The following is a 20993-nucleotide window of genomic DNA, read 5'->3' as shown; positions in this document are numbered from 1 at the left end:
CGAGCAACAAAGGTTGTGAATATGTGGGTTTTGAAGGTGCACGTACCCTTTGCATTGAACGTAACAAATGATTATAAAAACCTTTGCCCTATACTCTGGCGCAAGGTTCAAAAAGACAATAGAAAATGTGGGCCACGATCGGCCCGTTTCTTGGTAGAACTAGTTGGTTTTTTATAAGAACAACTCAATTTTCAATATATTCACGGAATTAAGACTACCTAACTTATCTTCAGATCAGATCAGATGATTTTGATCCATTGTGGCGTTTTTTTTAAACATAGCTTGGGCGTGTTAGTTTCATTATCAAATATAAAGGTATAAAAAAAAAATGAAGGTCTAGATAGTGATGCGTGTAATTGTAAGTCATATTTTCATGGGTCATGGCTCCTTTAGCGTGTGTTTGATAACATGAAGTGTCTTCTAGGAACTTGGAACTTCACTTTACCATTCATGTTTGGCGTTTGATAAAAAAATGAACGTTAAATGGGGAACTTCACATTAATGTTCAAGTTTCCCTTTACTGTTTACTTTATGTGTTAAAAAAGTTTCGACCAAAGGGTCGGAACGTAAAATGGGAAGTTTTTAAAAAACTTCACCCCCGATTGTTTTGCCCTGAGCCATCCCTATCTTCGCAGCTGAGCCATCCCTATTTTCGCAGTAGTCCCTCTTTTCGCCGCAGGCCCTAAGTTTCTCAACCTCGCTCGGCCCACCGAAGCTCAACCCTGCAACTTCTCTCCTCCTCGCCCATAGCTCACCCTCTACTTGTCGTTCTCGCCATCCAAGAACCCTACTCTCTTGCTCTTTACAAAGGATACTAGGTACGTTCATCCATCTCTCTCTCTTTCTCGGTTTTGGTCCCTTTGTTTCTCTCTTTAGAATGTCTCAGAGGCCTTTCAGAGCCCCTTTTTGTGTTGTCACTAGATATCATTGAATCTTCAATTGGGTTTGAGTCTCTCTTTAGAACTTTGAGATAATTTTGGTATATCTCTCGATATTGTGGTTGAAGGTTTCACTTGTCTCTCTCTAGAACTTTACAGGGTTTTGCTATTAACGTTTGTTTTCTATAGAGAATACCCAAATCTAATAGGGTATCTCTATTAAAGTGATCATGTGAAATATCGATACCCAACTTTAACAGGGTCAAGCTGGTTTATTTTACTCATTTAACTAAAGAATCATTCATAGGTTTGTTGTCCAGTTTCTTTTTTTTTTTTTCAATTTTTATTTATTATTGGTCTTTTTGACATGAATGGAATGTTAATATTAGTTTTTTTTTTTGCACTATGTTGTGGATTATTTGCATCTTTTGTGGTGCAATTCTTTTTTTTTTAAGGGAAAATTGCTGAAAACCCCCTAAATATACTTTCTAGACACTCTACCCCCATCCTAAACTTTCTGCACTGCCTTTTCTTAAAAATTATCTTTTCTAACTAATACCCCCCAACCTAAAAACAATAAAAATAAAGACAAAATTATCTCCCCCCCCCCCCCCCCCCTCCCTTTTTTTAACTTCTACGTTAAAAAGTGTGTTTCGTAGGCAGTCCGACATTTGCATAGGCAGACCGATATTTGTGTAGGCAGTTCGGCATTTTGTAACCGTCGATCCAACGTTTGCATAGGCAGCCCAGTATTTTGTGGGCGCGGTCCGGCATTTTGCGCCCTGTAATAAAATCACTCATGTGTTTTGATGCAGTTGTCCGACAGTGTATGTGCGTGGTCCAGCAAAATGATTACTGTAATGTGGGCAGTCTAGCAATTTGAAGCAGTGCTCCGGCAATTTACTTACTAGAATGGGGTCAGTCCAACGTTTGTAATGTGTTGTCTGACATTTGTTTTTGAAATGATGTTAAATTCGGCGTTTCACAGCTTCGCTCCGGCGTTATGGTCGATCTCTCCGGCACTGGGAGGATGCAGTCTGGCAATATCTTACTCGTGGTTCGACGTTACAAAACTTTGCTCCGGTGATTATACTACTGGAGACATAGGTCCGACATTTCATGGTCTCGGTTCGGTAGTTTAGATACATGAGTAGGGTGGTCCGGCATTAGTAGTCTACGGTCTGGCGTATCACTGTCTAAATAAGCAATCCGGTATTGTAGAAATGCAGTCCGACATATGTTGTAAGTTTGGCAAATAACAACCTCGGTCGGGCAAAAGAATTATTGGGGTCCGTCCAAATGATTTGTTTGTAAGAATGAATGTACGGGAAGGGGTATTTTCGTCAAAAAAGATATCACTTTTGAGTTGGGGGGTATTAGTCAGAAAAGATGGTTTATCAGAAAAATAAATGAGAAAAGTTTAGGGTGGGGGTAGAGTGTCTAGAAAGTATATTTTAAGGAGTTTTCAGCAATTTTCCATTTTTTTAATGCGTTTTGAGGTGGAATTCGATGATGTTTTGGTGTGATCTGATTCTGGTTTTTCATGATCTGCTAATAGTTGGTGACCTCATTGATCTGAACTGTGATGTTTATTTGTGTTTTATTGCATATTTCTGGTAACTGAATTAATATTTTGTATGATGTCCATAAATGTTTTATTCAGTTTATCCATGATTTATTCTTCATTAGTGCTTATTTTTTCTTATGCGCTTCTTCTTCTTTTTTGAAATTTCTGCTATGGTTATTTTGTTGTAGACCATCCCCTCCCCCAAACCATAAATTTTGGACGGAGTTGATGTCACGTCAGACATCGGCACAGATTCGCACGTAAACATTTGTTCCACATTTTTTGTTGCTAATTATTGCTATTGTTATGTAGAATTGCTATGGGTGGACTCTCTGCTTTAAAATGAGTGGTGGGATTAAAATTTGTTCTCCTTTCATTTGGTTTTCTGGAATAAATTATTTTTTCAATTTCATTCCTTAGATTAGAGTATTTTTTTGGTTGAGTTTATTCTTGATTTTCTTTTGTTGAGTTTATTCTCAATGACTTATATTGGATTAATGAATGCTCTTGAGTAATTCATTCAGGTAATTCAAAGTTAAATTTTTGTTTGTTTGTGTTGTATACATGGGTTTCCACTCATTTTCTATTAAATTTTAAATTTTGGCACGTAACTTTTATGTAATTCTATATTGAGCTTCCTGAGATTATTATTGTGATCATTGCATCTCTCTCATCAACATTTTTGCTACCTCTTACGAATCCATTAACTCTCATTTCATCTTAGAGACAACAAAAACACAACTTAAGTGGAATTGAACGTAAGGCATGCACTTTCGCCCATTTATTATGTTGAAATAGCAAACAAGATATGTTCATTCTATTGCATTTTCAATTATTTTATGGCTACAAATTTTGAGTCATCATCGAATGTTGTGTTCACTCTATTGTATTTTCAATTATTTATATTTAAACTATTACAGGTTATTGTCGAACGGGCTTGTTTTGTACATGATTATATATGGATGCATAAATTGTGAATGTTGCTTGACATGTATCCAGCTGTAAATGTTGATTTTAGAATGTGAGTGCTGATTTTAAAATGTAAAATGCCCAATTCTTTCATACAAATTTTGTATAGATCCTTGAGACATTTATCTTTCATTGCTATCTTTCAATATGCGCAAGACTTTTGAATATGCACAAGGCTTTTGATAATTGCATAGTTCCTACTTGTATTTATCGATTTTTAAATGCTCTTTCATGTGCATTGCAATTTACTGCTCTCTTTGTATGATACTTTCTTATAGTATTTTAAATCTAAAAGAAGCATCATGCTCACAGGTTCTGCAAAACCGACATTCTCCAGTCAAGCTGCAGTGACAACAAACAATTTGATAAAAGAGCTTATTGATTGGAAAATTATTCAGGTTGAAAATGAAATGTAAGAACTTGGACCACTTATTATTGAATAGGTTGACTTCTTACTGCTTGTATTGTGCATGTGTGTTTGAATTGACTGATTTCTTAGTGCATGCATTTTCAATTATGTATGTTTAAACTATTATAGGTTATTGTTGAATGACATATATTTTTGAACTGTGAATGACATATTTTTTTTAGGTTGGGATATAGATGCATCAGTGGTGAATATAAGTAATGCTCAAGTTATTACAAAAAAATAATATTGTACTTTACTTTCAATTGATATTGTATTCCAAAAAATAATATTCTACAAATTAATAAAAAAATAAATAGTATATGTCTCAATTTTAACATTTACATTTTGCCCATTATTACTTAAGTTAATCCAATACAGATATACAACTCTTCTTTAACTTCCTAAGAGGTTATCAAACACAGAAACCGGGAACTTTTTAACTTCTCAGGAGGTTGTCAAACACAGAAACCAAGAACTTTTTAACTTCCCAAGGATGTTATCAAACACAAAAACCAAAAACTTCTTCAGGAACTACTAATTTATAATTCTTCAATAACTTCCAATTTTCAGTTCATGTTCTTGCTTCCAGTTATCAAACAGGCCCCTATAGGGAGAAGACCAGCGACTTCATTTCCTTCTCAAAAAACACACATGCTTTACATTCTCGATGGGCATTCTAGGTTTCCCAAGAATGACGCACTTTGATTAAAGGGTGCGGTTTCTATAAGGTTTCAACCTTAAACAATCCAATTAAGGTTGACCTCCAAATTTTATCATAACATGTAATTTGTTGTAAAAAAATCTTAGGATTATCTTAAACTCTATTTTCATATCTAATTATAAAATTTTAAACTTTAAAAATGGTTAAAATGAAGGAGATCTATAAACATATGAAATTCTTGAATATGGACGGTCTAGATAATGTGTTGCAAGATGCACTATTTCTGAGACTCAAAAACTTTTTTATATATACATTCATACATCTCGATGTCAAGATGATCAAATAGAGGGTTTTTCAAAATTAAAACAACCTTTCCGATAGATTTTTAAGGTGCATATCTAATTCTACATTTTAAAGTTGCATCCTTATATAAACTTTTCCCTTGCTTAAAAGCAATTGGCTTCATAAAGTAGAGAAATGCGCATTTATTGTGCTCCAGAGGGAGAGCAGATTGTATATTTGCTCCCTCGGTAGCCAAAAGGCCCATGTGCTTTGATATGAAATTATAGAAATCATTGGATGTTTAATCTGAGGAAAACCAAGAGACAGATTTTTGTTTTGGGTTTTTATGTCCATTATCTAACAATTCAAAATTTGTGCATTCTTTTCAAGCACTTCTAATTTGTGGTCATTTCTCAATTTGATTTTAGATTGGTTGCTAGGTTGAATAGTTTACATCCATGACATGAGTTCCTGCCTTCTTCTTTTTTAACATAAAAATTGTTGTCCGTAAGCCCGACCCGCTTCCGTGCACAAGCACCTCTGCAAGAGCGTGCTACAGTTTCCCATTTGTTCTAAGAACTAGCATGAGGTCTTGGAAATTGTGGCCTTTCATGCAATTTTATTCAAAATATCTAATTATTATGGGCATAAACATATTTAGTAAATATTATCAGCGTATTGACATGAAAAGAGTCACACATATATATAAATATTAGTAGGTCTTTAGTGGCTTGATTAATCCTAATGGGAGTTTTAACAACTAGGTGAGAGCTTGTCAAAACTCCTAATGCCTTTTAAGGTGAATAAAAATAGGAGTTATAATTTGGATCTCAACTCCTATAGGCAATTAATCACCATAACTAATTCTATGATGTAGGGACTCTATAAAATAGAGGGCTTCTTAAGGAATGTAGAAAAATAAAATAAAAAAATGAAGGGAGATGATTTGCTTGTATTGTATACCCCACCATGGGGTTTGGCCTATAAGATTTGGATTAACACCTCATACTCCTTGTGTAGTTTGGGGACAGATCCAAGTATCAATAACCCTAGCGATGAATTCTTTTTCTTTTTATTGTTTTTGTTTTTGTTTTTGCAGGGACCAACACTAACTCAAGGTACATTTTCCTCCCACAAGAACATAAAATCTTTAATCTCTGTCTTTTGAAGCTTTGGATCCAAAGCAATCTTGACCCTAACATGTCTCCAATTTGCATCATGTTAGACTGACTCTGTATGACCATGAATTAACAAAGGGAAAACATGGAACCCAAAACTTTTCGATTTGCATCATCCAGTGACTTCCGAGCACAATATTTCCCATTTTTTATAGGGTGATCTATTACTATTGTTTTAAAAGCATCCTTTCAACGGGAAAGCCAAAAGTCAAAACCCACATGGGGATTGTGAGTTTATTAAATGCTTCCACTTGGAAGTAAGCTTACTATGTTAAGGTGAACCAACCCAACTATCATTGTATTTTTTTCTGTGGAATATTATCTTGTAAAACCAAAGTTATCGTGCCTCTCAACAAGAAGATTGATTTTCTTAATTCAGTTCCCAAAATAAGTTTTTATGTTTATCCCTATTTTGCCCCATCTCACGATAATTTGCAACAATTTTCTCTTGGATTTTATCTTTTATATTGAAAAAAAGAGTTTATATAAGTTTGCAAATTTATACTAGAAGTAAGGTGCACATAAAAACTCTATTAGAAAAGAGTATTATGAAATTGAAAAACCTTCCGATTGATCATCTTGACATTAAAATAGCTCGATATAAAGAAAAAAATAATTTTAAGCCCTAAAAATACTGCATCTTGTAACAATTTATCTTGATTGTTAATTTTCAAGATTTTCAAGTTATCTCGATCTGCACCATTCTTTAAATTTTAAATTTCATAGTTAGTGTTGAACATGGATTTTCAAGCCATCTTAATATTTCGAACACTGGACTACATCTGCTGACACAATATAGAGGTGCGCCTATGCAGTTAGAATTTGTAGCCAGTAACGATCATGGCAGCTAATCAGATTATGGTTCAATGATAGATTTTGGTATGGAAAGTTCAACCCTTCTTTGAGAATCACCGGCAGCGACATCAGAGTTTTTTTATGCCAAAACCGCTCTAAAAGCTAAATCTAATGATCTTATCTATGAAATTAAACTAAAATAGAAAACACTTAATTAAAAATAAAAGAGAAGAAGTAATTACTGGGAACCCAAAACTCAAAGTTGGAGGCCTAAGATCAAGTCCTTCTTGGTTAGCTTACCTTCTCCTTCTTAAAGACTTGTTGTGAATCTTTCTTGTCCTTAGGCTTTTAGATGTGAAAATTGAATGATTTTAGCTATAGGTTTTGGATTCCTAAAAAGGTTTCTATCAATTCTACGGCTTCCATGATTTCTATTTTAGCTTCTAAGATTTTTTTTTAGGTATAGTGCTTCTCTAACATAAGGGATTTTCTCTCTGTTTATGCTCTGATCTGTGTCAATCTCTGGGATGAGATCAATTCAATCTTTGTAAAACTGAGTTGTGAAAAGTAGAGAAAGTGGGGTCGCTTGAATTATGGGTTCAGAAACAGCGTAGATCTATTCAAATCCAATTTTTTCTTGAATCCATTGGCTGTGCCAGCTTCTAGATCCATGTAAATTGCTTTAAAAACGCCTTGGAATTTTACTAAGAAATAATAAATAATTGCAAGAAATAGTAAATTAATTTATGGGAAAGAGGTTAAATTAAATAAATTAAGGAAATACTTATCTTCCAATAACCTAAAACCAAGAGTTTTGAGCTTGGATCAAACCGCTCTTTTGATTTACCTTACCATCTCCTTTTTATATGTCTTTGCTTGCTAGAATTGGTAGATCTAATATTCTTTTACCTAGATCTAGGGTTCCTGTGGTTGAAAAAAAACTTGAAATTTATAGGAAGGGTCTACTTAGGATTTTCTTGGGTTTAGAGGAGGTTTTTGTTAGTTTTCTAAGGTTTTTGGGATTTCCTAAGGTAAAATCCAAAATTTGATATTTTTTATATTTTTTGGGACTTTTACAAATTTTTTAAGAATTTTCTAGGGCTTTTTCAGAATTTTGGATATGTTTTTGTTTATTTTTGCTAATTTCAAACTTTTCTCCTATTTTTTAACCTATTTTCGGTCTATTTTTGTATTTTTCTGTAGTGCTTTTCCAGGTTTTGGGAAGGCCTCTTTATAAGTTTTGAACTAGCATTCGTTTGAAATTGTTCAATCTCTAGCTCAATTAAGGTTAATTTAGGGATTTTTCTTGATTTTTTCAGATTTTCCTTGATTTTTTAAGATTTATCCGAATTCAAAACCTGTTTTTTACGTCATCGGGTTGCGCTTGGGCCCATTAGGCCTTGAGACACGGGACCTGACGTCGTGCGACACACGGAGCATCACGTTGGTCACGCCAACCCATTTTCAGGGGTATTTTGATAAATTCCCCATGAAAACTCTCGAAGTTAGCATCTTTTGATCGGTAAGTCTGATGCGGACAATTCTTGGACCGATGAAGAGCTCTTATGGTCTACTACGGCTTGGAATAGGTTTTGGGTGATTTAAAGATAATTCTACTAGGTCTAAGTGTCATATGGTTCACTAGGATTTTTGTCGTCTTTTGAACTCAGAATCAAGGTTTTTAAGATTTCACTTTGCCATAATTTCAAAGGGGTTGAAGGTCTACACTAGAGGTTTTCGACTCCGAATCAAGGTTTTGTGTCTACACTCTCTAATTACTTGGGAACTTCTAGGATTTTAGGGCTCTAAATTCTGAGGCTCAAAGGTCTCTAGGGCTTGAAGGTCTGAATTCTAAAGGCTCTAGAGAGGGGTTTATACAGGCTTTAGATTTGACATTAATCCCATTAGGATTAGGAATCTACCACTCTCTCTCTCATAAGTTCCCATATTTCTGTAAATTTGCATTCTCTCCCTCACACACTTAAAAATGCACTCTCTCTTTGTCTCTTTGCTATTCTTTCTCTCTCATATAAGTTTTCATATTGGGCAATACGCTTCAGCTACTACATAAAACTTATATTGTATACTCTCTCTCTCTCTATTAGTTATTATTTTCCAACAAAAAATTACTTGAAAGTGAAAATGCATTAATAAATGTAAAATAAAGATATAATTAAAGTACAATATTACTTATAGGGTGTAATTTGAATAAGTTTGCAACCTTAAAGAATGGTTGACCACCAAATTTTACCTTTAAGATGTAATTTTGGTGTCAACAATTCTATGGATGGTTCGAGAATCCATTTTCATCTCTAATTTTGAAAATTTTAAACTCCAAAAATGGTTCAAATCAAGGAGATCTATAAATATATGAAAATCTTCAAAATGGAATGTGTTGCAAGACGTACTATTTTAAACTTGAAATCTTTTTTTTTCCCTTCATATTCATACATTTGATGTTGAGATGACCAATTCCAAGGCTTTTCAGCTTTAAAAAGGCCTTTTACGATGGGATTTTTTAAGTGAACCTTAATTCTACATTTTAAGGTTGCAATCTTATTTAAGAATTTTCCTTATATTAGTAGATTCAAAAAAAGAAAAAAAAAATCTTTTTCTATTTTTTTATTTATATTTTTTTATTATCTATTTTATTCATTTTTCTACCTTTAGTTTTTTGTGATTTCTAAAATCGAAACCTAAAATGTAATAGAAAATAAAAAATTGCCAAATTAATAGAATTATAAAAATAAATTATTTACTCATAAATAAATAATATATTCTTACATTTACTTAAAAATAATATATTTACTTATGAAGTCGACAATATATTCACTAATTTCTAGGATAATGTTTACTTGTAAATAAATTATATATTTACTAACAAAAGTGAACATAATTTCAACTAATATAGTAAATAATATTATTAAGAATGCAAAAAAAAAAAAGCAAAAAAGAAAAAACGATACAACAAAGAAAATTAAATTAAAACTAAAATTTCCTGGAAAAAAAAATATATAATTAAAATTAGTTTATTAGAAAAAAAGAATTATTTAGTGATAAATAATTATTCAAAAATACAGGCTACATCAAGAGAAAGTATAATTTCAAAATTATTTGTATTATTATATTATTTAAAATAAAAAAATAGTAAATTCCTTCTCTATTGTTCTTTATTCATTATTGTTTTTCTTTATCTTTCTTTTTCTTTGCCTTTTTTGTCTTTATAAGAAAAAGGAATAAAGTTGCTACCAAATAATGTAATAATTCTTGAATTCAATGATAATTATATTATGGTATTAATAATATAAAAATTTATTAATATGATTGAACTATGAGATTGTCATTGTATTTAACAATAATTCTATGAGTATTAATAATATATTACTAATAAAAGAGAAAATAATTTCAATTATGGTATTAAATAACACAATTAAAAATACAAAAAAGAAAAAAGAAAAGGCAACAAGAATTACCTGAAACGATGAATTATGATAGGTATATAATATAATTGAAATTATAGGTTTTTAGCAAGAAAGATTATTGACGGATAACTAATTACTTAAAATGCGAAACAAAATGTAAGTTCCGTCTCTATTTTTCTTTGTTCATTACTGTTTTGTTTTTCTTGTTGCTTTTCTTTTTTGCCTATTCTCTCTCTATGGTTTTGCATTTCAAATTCTAAACCTAATTTAAAAATATATTTAAACAATTATTATCTTAAAAAAGCCCATATTTGAAAATGGAACGAACAAATTCTCCTTTTCTCTCTATAATTAAATATCTTTTTGAAAATGCCGTTTCAAGATTGAAAAGTTATTTCATTCACGTGCAATTCACATGCACATCACATTTGCTACCATAAGGGAGGTTGGTCAGGCTACCCACTAATCAGTTCAGTTCTAAGCCGATATAGAAAGGCCCGAGATGGGTAAACATTTTACCGGGTTTTTATGAGTTTAAAAAGCTAAAACTTGTGAACTGATAGGAGCCAAGAAGGGTGATTTTCAAGCCAGATCGGTTCTCCACCAATTTCGAGTCTGCTCTGGTAGTTCTGCCGATTTTTTAAAACCGATTGGAATCCAACTGAGAAAATAGAAAAAAAGGGCCTTCACTGAAATCCAACCATATTTCTCATTTAAACCAAAAACATCTTCTAAGGCAAGCCCAATTGTTATTTATTATTTATTTATTATTTATTTTTTATTTATTTTTTATTTTTATTTTTATTTTTGTTACTCACCATCCAAAAAAAAATACTCCTCAACTAAGATAACCTTTGAAGAAAGTGTTCCGATCTTAGAAAACAAACAAAACTTTTTGAGAGTGAAGGAAGTGTATGTCATGTCATGCCTTCTATGGAAGCAGCTGGTAATGTCCTCCCCAAGAGAATCCACTGTCAATGCATTGATGAACGGTGAATAGATGAGGCGTGATATGTTTTCTTTTTCTTTAATGATATATCATTCTTTAAAGGAAAACGTATATACAGAACCAAGTCTCTAAACAATCAAATTAGAGTCTACCTCAAAAATTTCACTGGGATAGGTTGTTTTGATGCTCAAATATTCTCAAATTCATCATCTCGACATCAAGATGCATAGACGTTGGATAAAAATGGATTTCAAGTTTTGAAAATATTATATTTTGTAAAGCATTTTTGGACCGTCAATTTTCAAGGTTTTCAAATTTTCATAGATCCGTCAATCTACACTAATTTTTGAAGATTTAAACTTTATAAATAAAGATGAAAATATATTTTAAGGCTATCACAATGATTTTCGATATTGAAACCGCGTTTCTCGACACTATATGAAGGTAGGCTCTAATTTGATTGTTTAGAGCCTAGGCTCTATACGAACCGCACCCTTCTCTAAAATGGAAATTAGGAAAGTACCTCACTATCTTGCTTTGTATGATACTCACTGGAGAATTTGTCCTTTGTAATAAAAATTTAACTAATAAAAACTCATAGGAGAATCTCAACTTTCTTAGCAATATGGAAGGAAGAAACCAATAATAATTCATTTGAAAACACTAATAAGTTAAAATCAAGGTTCAAAAATCCATTGACCAACCAATTTTCTTTTAAATAATTAGATATAACTTTTTTTTGGGTCAATCGGTGGGGAATAAACTTAGACCGGTAGTTGAGGCTCAGAAGGTGCTACAGACCTCAACCCCATTCCCAATAATCAGATATTACTTTCGTTAATGTGGTTTCGTTACTTGAAATCTTTGTGATAGCCTTAAAATATATTTTCATCTTTATTTATAAAGTTTAAATAAATTTGAATGAACGGTGAAAATTTGATGAACGGTGAAAAATTTTCAAATTTTCATAAATATGTTGATCTATTCACCGTTCATCAATAAATTTTCATAAATAAAATTTGAAAATTTTGAAAATTGACAGTCCAAAAATGTCTTACAAAATATACTATTTCCATAACTTGAAATCCATTTTTTTCCCATGTCTATGCATCTTGATATCGAGATGATCAATTTGAGGATATTTGAGCATCAAAATAACCTCTTCTAGAGAAATTTTTGAGATAGGCTCTAATTTGATTGTTTAGAGCCTCGGCTCTATATAAACGTTTCCCTACATTAAAATATCTGTCTTTTTGCTTAACTTAGAAATAAAGAATGGAACCCTTTGTGGCAATATTTTTTCAAATAATTAAAACCATATCGAACCACTTTTTACTTTGGTATGTCACTAGGATAACGTGATTATATCTACCCAAATGGAGATAACAACCGATATCTCCAATATTATAACTGTTTTTCTGACCATGGCTAAAACCCAAACTAAATTAGCTTTCATCAAGCCACCTTTGTATAAGTTTCCTTTTATATATGACGGGGGCACTTATGCTTCAAAATAGGATAAATTTTCTAAATATAAATGGAAACTTACAAATAACCCCAAGACTAGACTTTTTAGTTAAGTTATCCCCAACCAAACTTTATTTCACACTTTTTTCCCAAAATACACTTTTCTAGCAAATAACCACCAAGTAAAAAAAGGTAATTTTTTTTGACGAAAATACCCTTTTCCGTACATAACAATTTAATTTTTGCCTGATATTCACGTGGACTTACATGATTTGCCAGACCGCACTTTGGGCCATTGCCGCACCGCATGGGCCTATTGCCGGACCGCTTGCTGGCAGTGTCAGACCTCATGGGTCTATTGCCGGACCATTCTTTATCAGTGTTGGACAGCCACATATATTATCAGACCTCCACTATTATTTACCAGACATGCATTACACTGCTAGACCACCCTAAGAATATGCCGAACCGCCTTTTCGTAGGAAAGAGGAGAAGAGAGGCATGGGTAAAAGTAAGGGAGGGTAGTTTAGATTTCTTTTTTTTGGGTTGGGGGATATTTGCTAACAAAGTATATTTTGGGGTAAAAAGTGAAAACAAAAAGTTTGGTTGGGGTAACATGCATAGAAAGTTTAGTATTGAGGGTTATCTGTAATTTTCTCAAATATAAATTATAATTGTAAATAAGAAGAATACGACTTATTTATAAATGTGAAACATATTCATGCTCCAATAGGAACATACCATCCATTTACTCCATCAGGTAAAAAGCAATCTTGGAGTGCAACAAGTACGCAAAAGTTTCAAAATGTAGATGTTAACCTGAAAAGCAAATAAAAACCTAATCACACCCCATATGTACTTGAGATAAATGACATCCTAAGATTAAATGATGACTTTCCAATTTTTGCGTGGTAAGATTTAACCTTTGAAGAAATCAAAATTCAATTTGTTTTTTAAAGAAATGTATGGTAATGTTTATGTGGATCTCAAAATTTCACATAAAAAATATCTTTCCAAGTAATTTTTTTACCAAGGGATTAAGTATTACTTGTTGAATTGCGTGCGTATATAATTACTTGTAACAGATTAACTAAATATTCAATGATCAAAGAGATCTATTAATCAAAATTTTTATTAATCATGAGTCACCCCTTAGATGATAAGAAAATTTTCACTACAATAATATGGAGTAGTAGTTATAATTAAAAAAAAAAAGAAGCAACAAAACTTTATAATTTGTTACAATTTTTTGTCCAAAAAATATATGAGGAAAATTTATATAAACGACAATGATTTTGAGTTCGTACCATTATCTTTGTCAATATTACCTAATGATCTCTTGTCTCTAAGTGGAAAAAATTTGTTACCATCACTCCCTCATTCATATGAGCATTTAGTCATAACATTGCTTTATGGAAAAGATACTATAGAGATGGAGGATGTGACTTCGACTCTTCTATCTAATGATTTGAGGAAGAGATGTGATAATGCTTAGCCACTTGCAGATGGTCTAATGGCTAGAGGGAGATCTGTTGAGATAAATGAAAAGAGACATGAAAAATGGGGTTGGTCAAAATCCAAATCTAGATCAAGAAAAGGTATATTTATTGTAATTACTGTAAGAAACAATGACATGTTAAAAATTATTGTTGGAAACTCAAAGAGAAAGAAAGACGAGCTTTTGAAACAGCCAATATAGTTGATGGAAGCTCGGTAAGTGGAACAGATAATATGTTGTCAGTCTCGACAAATTGTGACAACTCTAAAGACTCATGGGTTCTTGATTCAGGATGTTCCTATCATATGTGTCATCATTGGGATTGGTTCACCACATACAAGAGCATTGATGGTGGATCAATTTTGATGGAGAATGATGCAGCTTGTGAAACCATTGGTGTTAGGATAATTACTATCAAGATGTATAATGGAGTTGTGAGAACCTTGACTGATGTTAGATACGTTTCGGATTTGAAAAAGAATTTTATTTCTCAAGGTTCTATAGACTCCAATGGCTGTAAATTTGTTGGAGAATGTGGAGTTCTGAAAATTCTTAAGGGTGGTTATGATGAAAGGCAAGAAGATCAAACCGAATTTATACGTGCTGCTTAAGAATACTATCACAGATAGAGCAGCAATTTCTCTATCTGATGATGGTGATTTTGACTTGACTTAGTTGTAGCATGTGCGATTGGGCCACATGGGTGAGAAGGTTTGGCGGAACTTAGCAAATGCCAATTGCTTAATGACGTAAAGAAGTGCAATTTGGACTTCTGTGAGCACTGTGTTTATGGTAAGCAGCGTAGGGTGCAGTTTTGTACGTCAAAACATACCACAAAAGGTATTATTGACCATATTCATTCAGATATTCGGTGCCCTGCATCGGCTGTCTCAAAATGTGGAATCCTTTAAGAGTGATAATGGTGGAAAGTACAATTTAGCGGAGTTTGTGAATTTTTGCAAGAGCGAAAGAATTGCTCGTCACTTCACCACTCCAAAGGCACCGTAATAAAATGGAGTTGTTGAGTGCATGAACAAGACACTTTTAGAGAAGGCCCGCAGTGTGTTGAGTAATGCTGGTTTGTCAAATGACTTTTTGGCAGAGACGGTCAATACAACATGCTACCTCGTCAATAGGTCACCATCTACAACAATCGATTACAAAACACCATAAGAGGTATGATCCGGTAAACATGTTGCTTATTCTCATTTAAGAATATTTGGTTGTCCTGTTTATATTCATGTGAAGGATGATAAGTTGAGTCTAAGGTCAAAGAAGTGCATTTTCTTGGTTATACGAATGGGGTTAAGGGCTATAAAATGTGGTGCCCAGATCTTAAGTCACCTAAGTCTATTTTCAGTTGTGATATTAAATTTGATGAGTCTTCCATGTTAAAGCACATTCAGAATGGTGTAAAAAAGGAAAATTACAACAGCAGTGATGCAGTTGAGGTGGAGTTGACAACTCCAGAAAATACTCCAAATTATGTACCAAAAATTCCCTATGAGAGAGTGGAGGAAGGTGTTGATCATAAGGAGGTCGTTGAGTCTATTCCACTTGAGGAAGAGCCTCACTTTGGAAAGGGAAATAAAAAATGCCAGTCGTCCGGTATGGCTTTGAAGACATAGTGTGTGGCGACCCAGATTTTTCCCGCCTTGTTAGAGTGCATGGCGGGATAAGGAGGAAAGAAGGATGGCAGAGAGCGTGGGGCGATAAAGCACGCGGCAGTAAAGAGCACATTGTCACGAGTGTTATGTCCTAGCGCTGGCTGTGTTGTGTGCAGCACTGGCAGTGAAGAGACCAGTGTCGGCTGTGAAGAAGAGATAGACCAACGCCGGCTATGTTTCGCCGTGTGCGTAACTCCAGCTGTGTTGTGTGCAGCGTCAGTTGTAAAGAGACCAGCGCCGGCTGTGAAGAAGAGACGGACTAGCGTTGGCTGTGCTTCATCGTGTGCGTAGCGCTGACTGTGTTGTGTGCAGTGTTAGCTGTGAAGAGACCAACGCCAGTGTGAAGAAGATATGGACTAGCGCCGGCTGTGTTTCGCCGTGTGCGTAGCGTCGGCTGTGTTTCTAACATACATGGACTATGAGTGTCACTTGTTAAATGTATGCTGATTTGAGAACCACTTGTTCAAATTTTTTAGCCTCTTGGTGATACTTTGTCAGCCACCTCAAACACAAGAGTACTTAAGCCTCTTCTCTCAGCCATGCCACTCATTCTTACTTTATCTCTCTCTCTATCTCTCTCTCTCTCTCTCTCTCTCTCTCTCTCTCTATCTAAGACACAAGGTTTGAAGAAGTGACTGTTGGAGGGCAGCCATAGTTAGGCGGGTGAGAGCTGTGAGAAGAGAAATGGAGAAGGCACCATTGTTGTTCATGTAAGTGGATCCATCACTATTGCATTATAGTCATAAGGATGCATGGGAATTTATGCATGTGAAATGAGAAACGAAAGTGTATGTGATGTAGAAAATCCTTATGTCTTATTCACTAAAAATTGGGGCTTTTGTTCTATGATAATGGTGGATGTTGAGAATGCATGTATGATTCTTAGATTATGTAAGAAATGCATGTTATGTGTGTAAATTGTAAGAGAATAGTTGTTACCATGTTCTTCACCATGAAATGAAGGTGATGGAATGTGTTCTTGAGGCATGTTATATGCCACTGTGAAATTCAAAAATATGTGCCTCCGATTGACCTTAAATCACTGTCATTGAAAAGATGTATGAGTCTAGTGAAATATTAGTTTTTCCCCACTATTCAAATTCTTTATGAAAATGAAGTTATATTTCAAAATGAGAGGGTATATTACTGTTGACTGTTTTCCTAAATTTTTCACTGATGCTATTGTGGTCACTAATTTTAACTAATCAAACGAAGTCCATTTTTAGTCAAACCATAGCCATTTGAAAGATCTTTGAATGGGCTAAAGTTTTTATGTAGAAACTATTTTGAAAGTCTTCTTAGATTGAAAGTTATATTTTGTTTTATGAAGGTATGTCATTGTGGCCAGTGTAGATAAAATTCAGAACTATCCCTTGTTTGGCACGAATCTTTGAACCACCAAATGGAATCCAAATGCTTTTAAATTAGCATTTTTAGAAAAATATGCATCTTGGCTTAAATTTTAACTTTGTAACCGTCACAAGTTGCTCCACGGTTTGAGAGTTATAGTGATATGAAGTAGGGTATGTCGTTGTCCGCTGTGCACCGCAGGGTGCAGCTAGTAAACCCTCACTTCTTTGAACCTTTAAAAGGTCAAACAGGGTCCAATTGTCTTCAAACCACCCCCATTTGAAGGATAAGTGTGTTTAGTAAAAAAATTGGCTCTGGAACCATTTTCAAACTCTCAATGGTCCAAAGGTTACGACCCTTATGGTAAGCGCACGTCATTACCCTTGATGGTAGGAAATTGAGTGGTAAGGCTTAACTGAAGTAATGTTACTGTTACTATAGTACTATCATTGTGATACTGTTAAAATGTGATATTGCCACTATCATGATGAGATACTGCTATTGTCATAATGTGAACGATGGTACCGTGTTTCTTATGTGTTATGTGAATGGGTACCTACTGTGTAAATGATGGTACTGTGCTGCTTATGTGTTATGTGAATGGGCACTTACTGTGTGAATGATGATACCGTACTGCTTATGAGATATATGTGATTGAGTACCTACTGTGTGAATGATAGTACTGGCAGCTAAGATCTTTCTCTAACTCCCCATGATAGGACAGATCTATGGGCACTACGCGTTGGGTCACCCAATGGTAGTGTAAAGCTCCCTTGCCGGAAGGGCATAAGGAGAAGGTTGTGTCTTGTAAGGCCACTGCCTATCGAAAACCCCAAAGCGTGTTGGGGATGTGTGTGTGTGTGTGAGGGTATTATAAAGTGGGGCACCCACTTGTTATTGTCCTCCCCCCTGAATGAGGGTAAAGGTTTCAAGCGGCAGGATTGGCTTAATCTGAGCAATAAAACTTCTACTTCAGGAGTAGGCATTACTAGTTTTGTAACTGTGTTACATTGCCCCTCCTATATTTAGATAATGACGTGATTTATGACTCATGTATTGTATATTAGACTGTTTCATCATAATATTGTTAGAATATTGGAAAAGATATTAGAGGACTTCACTTGATACCTTGTGAATATGTGTACACTGTATATTGTTATCATTGTTATACTACTTGGTATGCAATAGTGTAGATTTGCTTACTAGGCTTTTAGCTCATTCCATCTTATTTACATATCTGTAGAGTGAAGGGTGTTGGCATCTGTGCTAAAGGTGGGTAGCCGTTTGGGGGTTTGAAGCTTGAAGTTAAGAAGTCTGAAAAGCTGTCTTCCGAAGACTTTCATAGTATGTTTTGGTGGTCTCAACAATATGATGTATATTTTATTTTATGTACTTTTTTGACCAGTAGTGCCTTGAAGGGATTATAAAAACTTTTGGAAATTGAATGAATGAGATGGTTGTACTTTTGAATTGATATTGTTTGTTGAATGGATTTATTCTAGTTTTCTCTGATGGTTTACTCTTGATTCTGTGCTTTCATGCGTCGAGCCACTCCCACCTGAGTGACGTTCGCGGCCTCTGGTCGTGATTCCCGCGTACTGTCGTGCTCCGGTAGGGGTCAGGGGGCAAGGTTGTGACATGATGGCTTATGCATTGGCTGCCACAAGCCAAGAGCCATCCACTTTTAAAGAAGCTATACATGATAGTGACAGTAGCGAGTGGAGTGAAGTCATGGATGAAGAGATTGAGTAATTTCAAAAGAATCGTACTTGGGATCTCGTGAAGTTGCCTAAAGGTAAGAGAGACATTGGTTGTAAATGGGTTTATAAGAAGAAAGATGAGCCACCTGAGACTGGTGGTGATCGATTTAAGGCACGTTTGATTGCAAATGGCTATGCGTAGAAAGAAAATGTTGACTATAATGAGATTTTCTCTCCAGTTCTGAAACACACTTCTATTCGGGTTTTACTAGCCGTGGTTGCATTGTTTGAATTAAAGTTAGAGCAACTTGACGTTAAGACTGCATTCCTTCATGGAGAGTTAGAAGAACATATTTATATGACTCAGTCATAAGGGTTTGTTGTTAAAGGAAATGAGGACCATGTCTGCAAGCTGAAAGAGTTATTGTACGGCCCCAAGCAGTCTCCTAGGCAGTGGTACAAAGGCTTTGATGCATTCATGATTGGACACGGGTATGTCAAAAGTGAGTATGACAATTGTGTCTATTTTAAGAGATTTACAGATGGCTCGTTCATCTATTTATTGCTTTATGTGGATGATATGCTTATTGTTGCGGAGAATTCTTTAGAAATCAGTAAATTGAAGAGTCAGCTTGCCAGAGAATTTGAAATGAAAATGGGCATGGAGATACATAGAGATCGAAAGTTGGGTAAATTGTGGCTATTTCAGAAGGAGAACATTGAGAATGTCATCGCTAGATTCAGAATGGAAAATTCAAAGCCCGTGGGTACTCCTCTTGCTGCACATTTCAGATTATCGGCAGCATTATCTCCAAGTTCATATGATGAAAGAGAATACTTGTCACGTGTTCTCTATGCTAGTGCAGTTGGAAGCCTCATGTATGCAATGGTTTGCTCTCAACCAGATATTTTGCATGCCATTAGTATTGTTAGTAAGTATATGGCTAATCCAGGAAATGAGCATTAGCATGCGGTAAAATAGATTGTATGTTACCTAAGGAGTACATCGGATGTGAGTCTAATGTTTGATAGAGATAGCAAGTTTGGTGACAAGGTTATTGATTATATTGATGTTGACTTTGCAAGTGATTTGGAATATAAGAGATCTACTATAGGTTATGTGTTTATACTTGCAGGAGTTACAATTAGTTGGAGGTTGATGCTACAAATTGTTGTTGCCTTATCTACGACTGAAGCCGAATACATGGTTGTTACTAAAGCAGTGAAAGAAAGTCATTTGGCTTAGAGGGCTTGTAAGCGATTTGGGCTCACGACCAAATGGGAATGTTATATATTGTGACAGCCAGAGTGCAATACATTTGATGAAGAACGAAGTATATCATGCAAGGATGAAGCATATTGATGTCAGATACTATTTTATTCGTGAGATCATAGTGATATCATGTTACTGAAGATTGACACCAAGAAGAATGTTGCAAATATATTGACAAAACCGGTTCTATTACAGAAGTTCAAGGTATGCTTGAACTTAACTAATGTATTGCCAAGGTAAGCACCTATGAGGGCGCGTGTGGAGAAGACAGTCGATGATAATTTATTTTCTTTTTTTGGAATTCAAGCCAATGTGGATATTTGTTAATTTGTCTTGCATCCCAAGATAAGTCACGCTTAGGTTTCTATATTTTGTTGGGATTGGAATCCCAAATTTTAGGAAATAAATATTTTTTGGATATCTCTAAATTGGCAAGAGATATGGGCGTCACGTGACTCTATTTGGGTTTTCTATTTTTGGATAGTTCGTATTATTTAGGATAACTATTTTTTTAAGTTAGTTTTAGTTATGTTAGGATAGACATGAGAGTCCACACTAGGTAAAGATAAACTTATGTACTCAAAAGTTATGGGAAAGGATAGAGCCCATGTACCACCTCTTTTTGGGTGGTCATTTTTTCTATATATTAGGTTATTTTAGGGAGAAAAAATAGATCCAGAAAAATAGAAGAAAACTTTTTGAGGTTTTTGTAGAGAGATAAAATTATAGATAATATGGTTTTGTGGGAGATTGAGTCTCTGGTCCTTTCAAGCAAGTTGCTTTTGTTATTTTCTTTCTTTGATTTAGTGAAAAATATCGATCGATTTCTCCCGTGGATGTAGTCACATTCATGAAAAACCACGTAAATCTTGGTGCTCTTTTTCTGTTATTTATTTCTTACTTTTATTTTTGTTGCTTGTTTTTTGTG

At 34.3% G+C, this 20993-nt stretch overlaps 1 long non-coding RNA gene across 2 annotated transcripts; it reads left to right on the top strand.

Annotated features, from left to right (window-relative positions):
• The first annotated feature begins 618 nt into the window (after positions 1–618).
• Positions 619–18440, top strand: LOC148779853 (uncharacterized). 2 transcript variants are annotated; one of them, XR_016044564.1, is made up of 4 exons: positions 619–818; positions 2634–2705; positions 3727–3826; positions 18336–18440. It is a non-coding gene; the product is annotated as an uncharacterized LOC148779853 (long non-coding RNA). The 2 variants fall into 2 exon arrangements; XR_016044565.1 differs by lacking the exon at positions 2634–2705.
• The last annotated feature ends 2553 nt before the right edge of the window (positions 18441–20993 follow it).

Source organism: Amborella trichopoda, chromosome 11 (assembly GCF_054954075.1).
Source record: "Amborella trichopoda isolate Santa Cruz 75 chromosome 11, AtrichopodaSantaCruz75HAP2 v2.0, whole genome shotgun sequence".
Classification (NCBI taxonomy): domain Eukaryota; kingdom Viridiplantae; phylum Streptophyta; class Magnoliopsida; order Amborellales; family Amborellaceae; genus Amborella; species Amborella trichopoda.
Note: the sequence above shows the minus strand (reverse complement) of the source record. Positions and strands in the feature narration are given on the sequence as shown.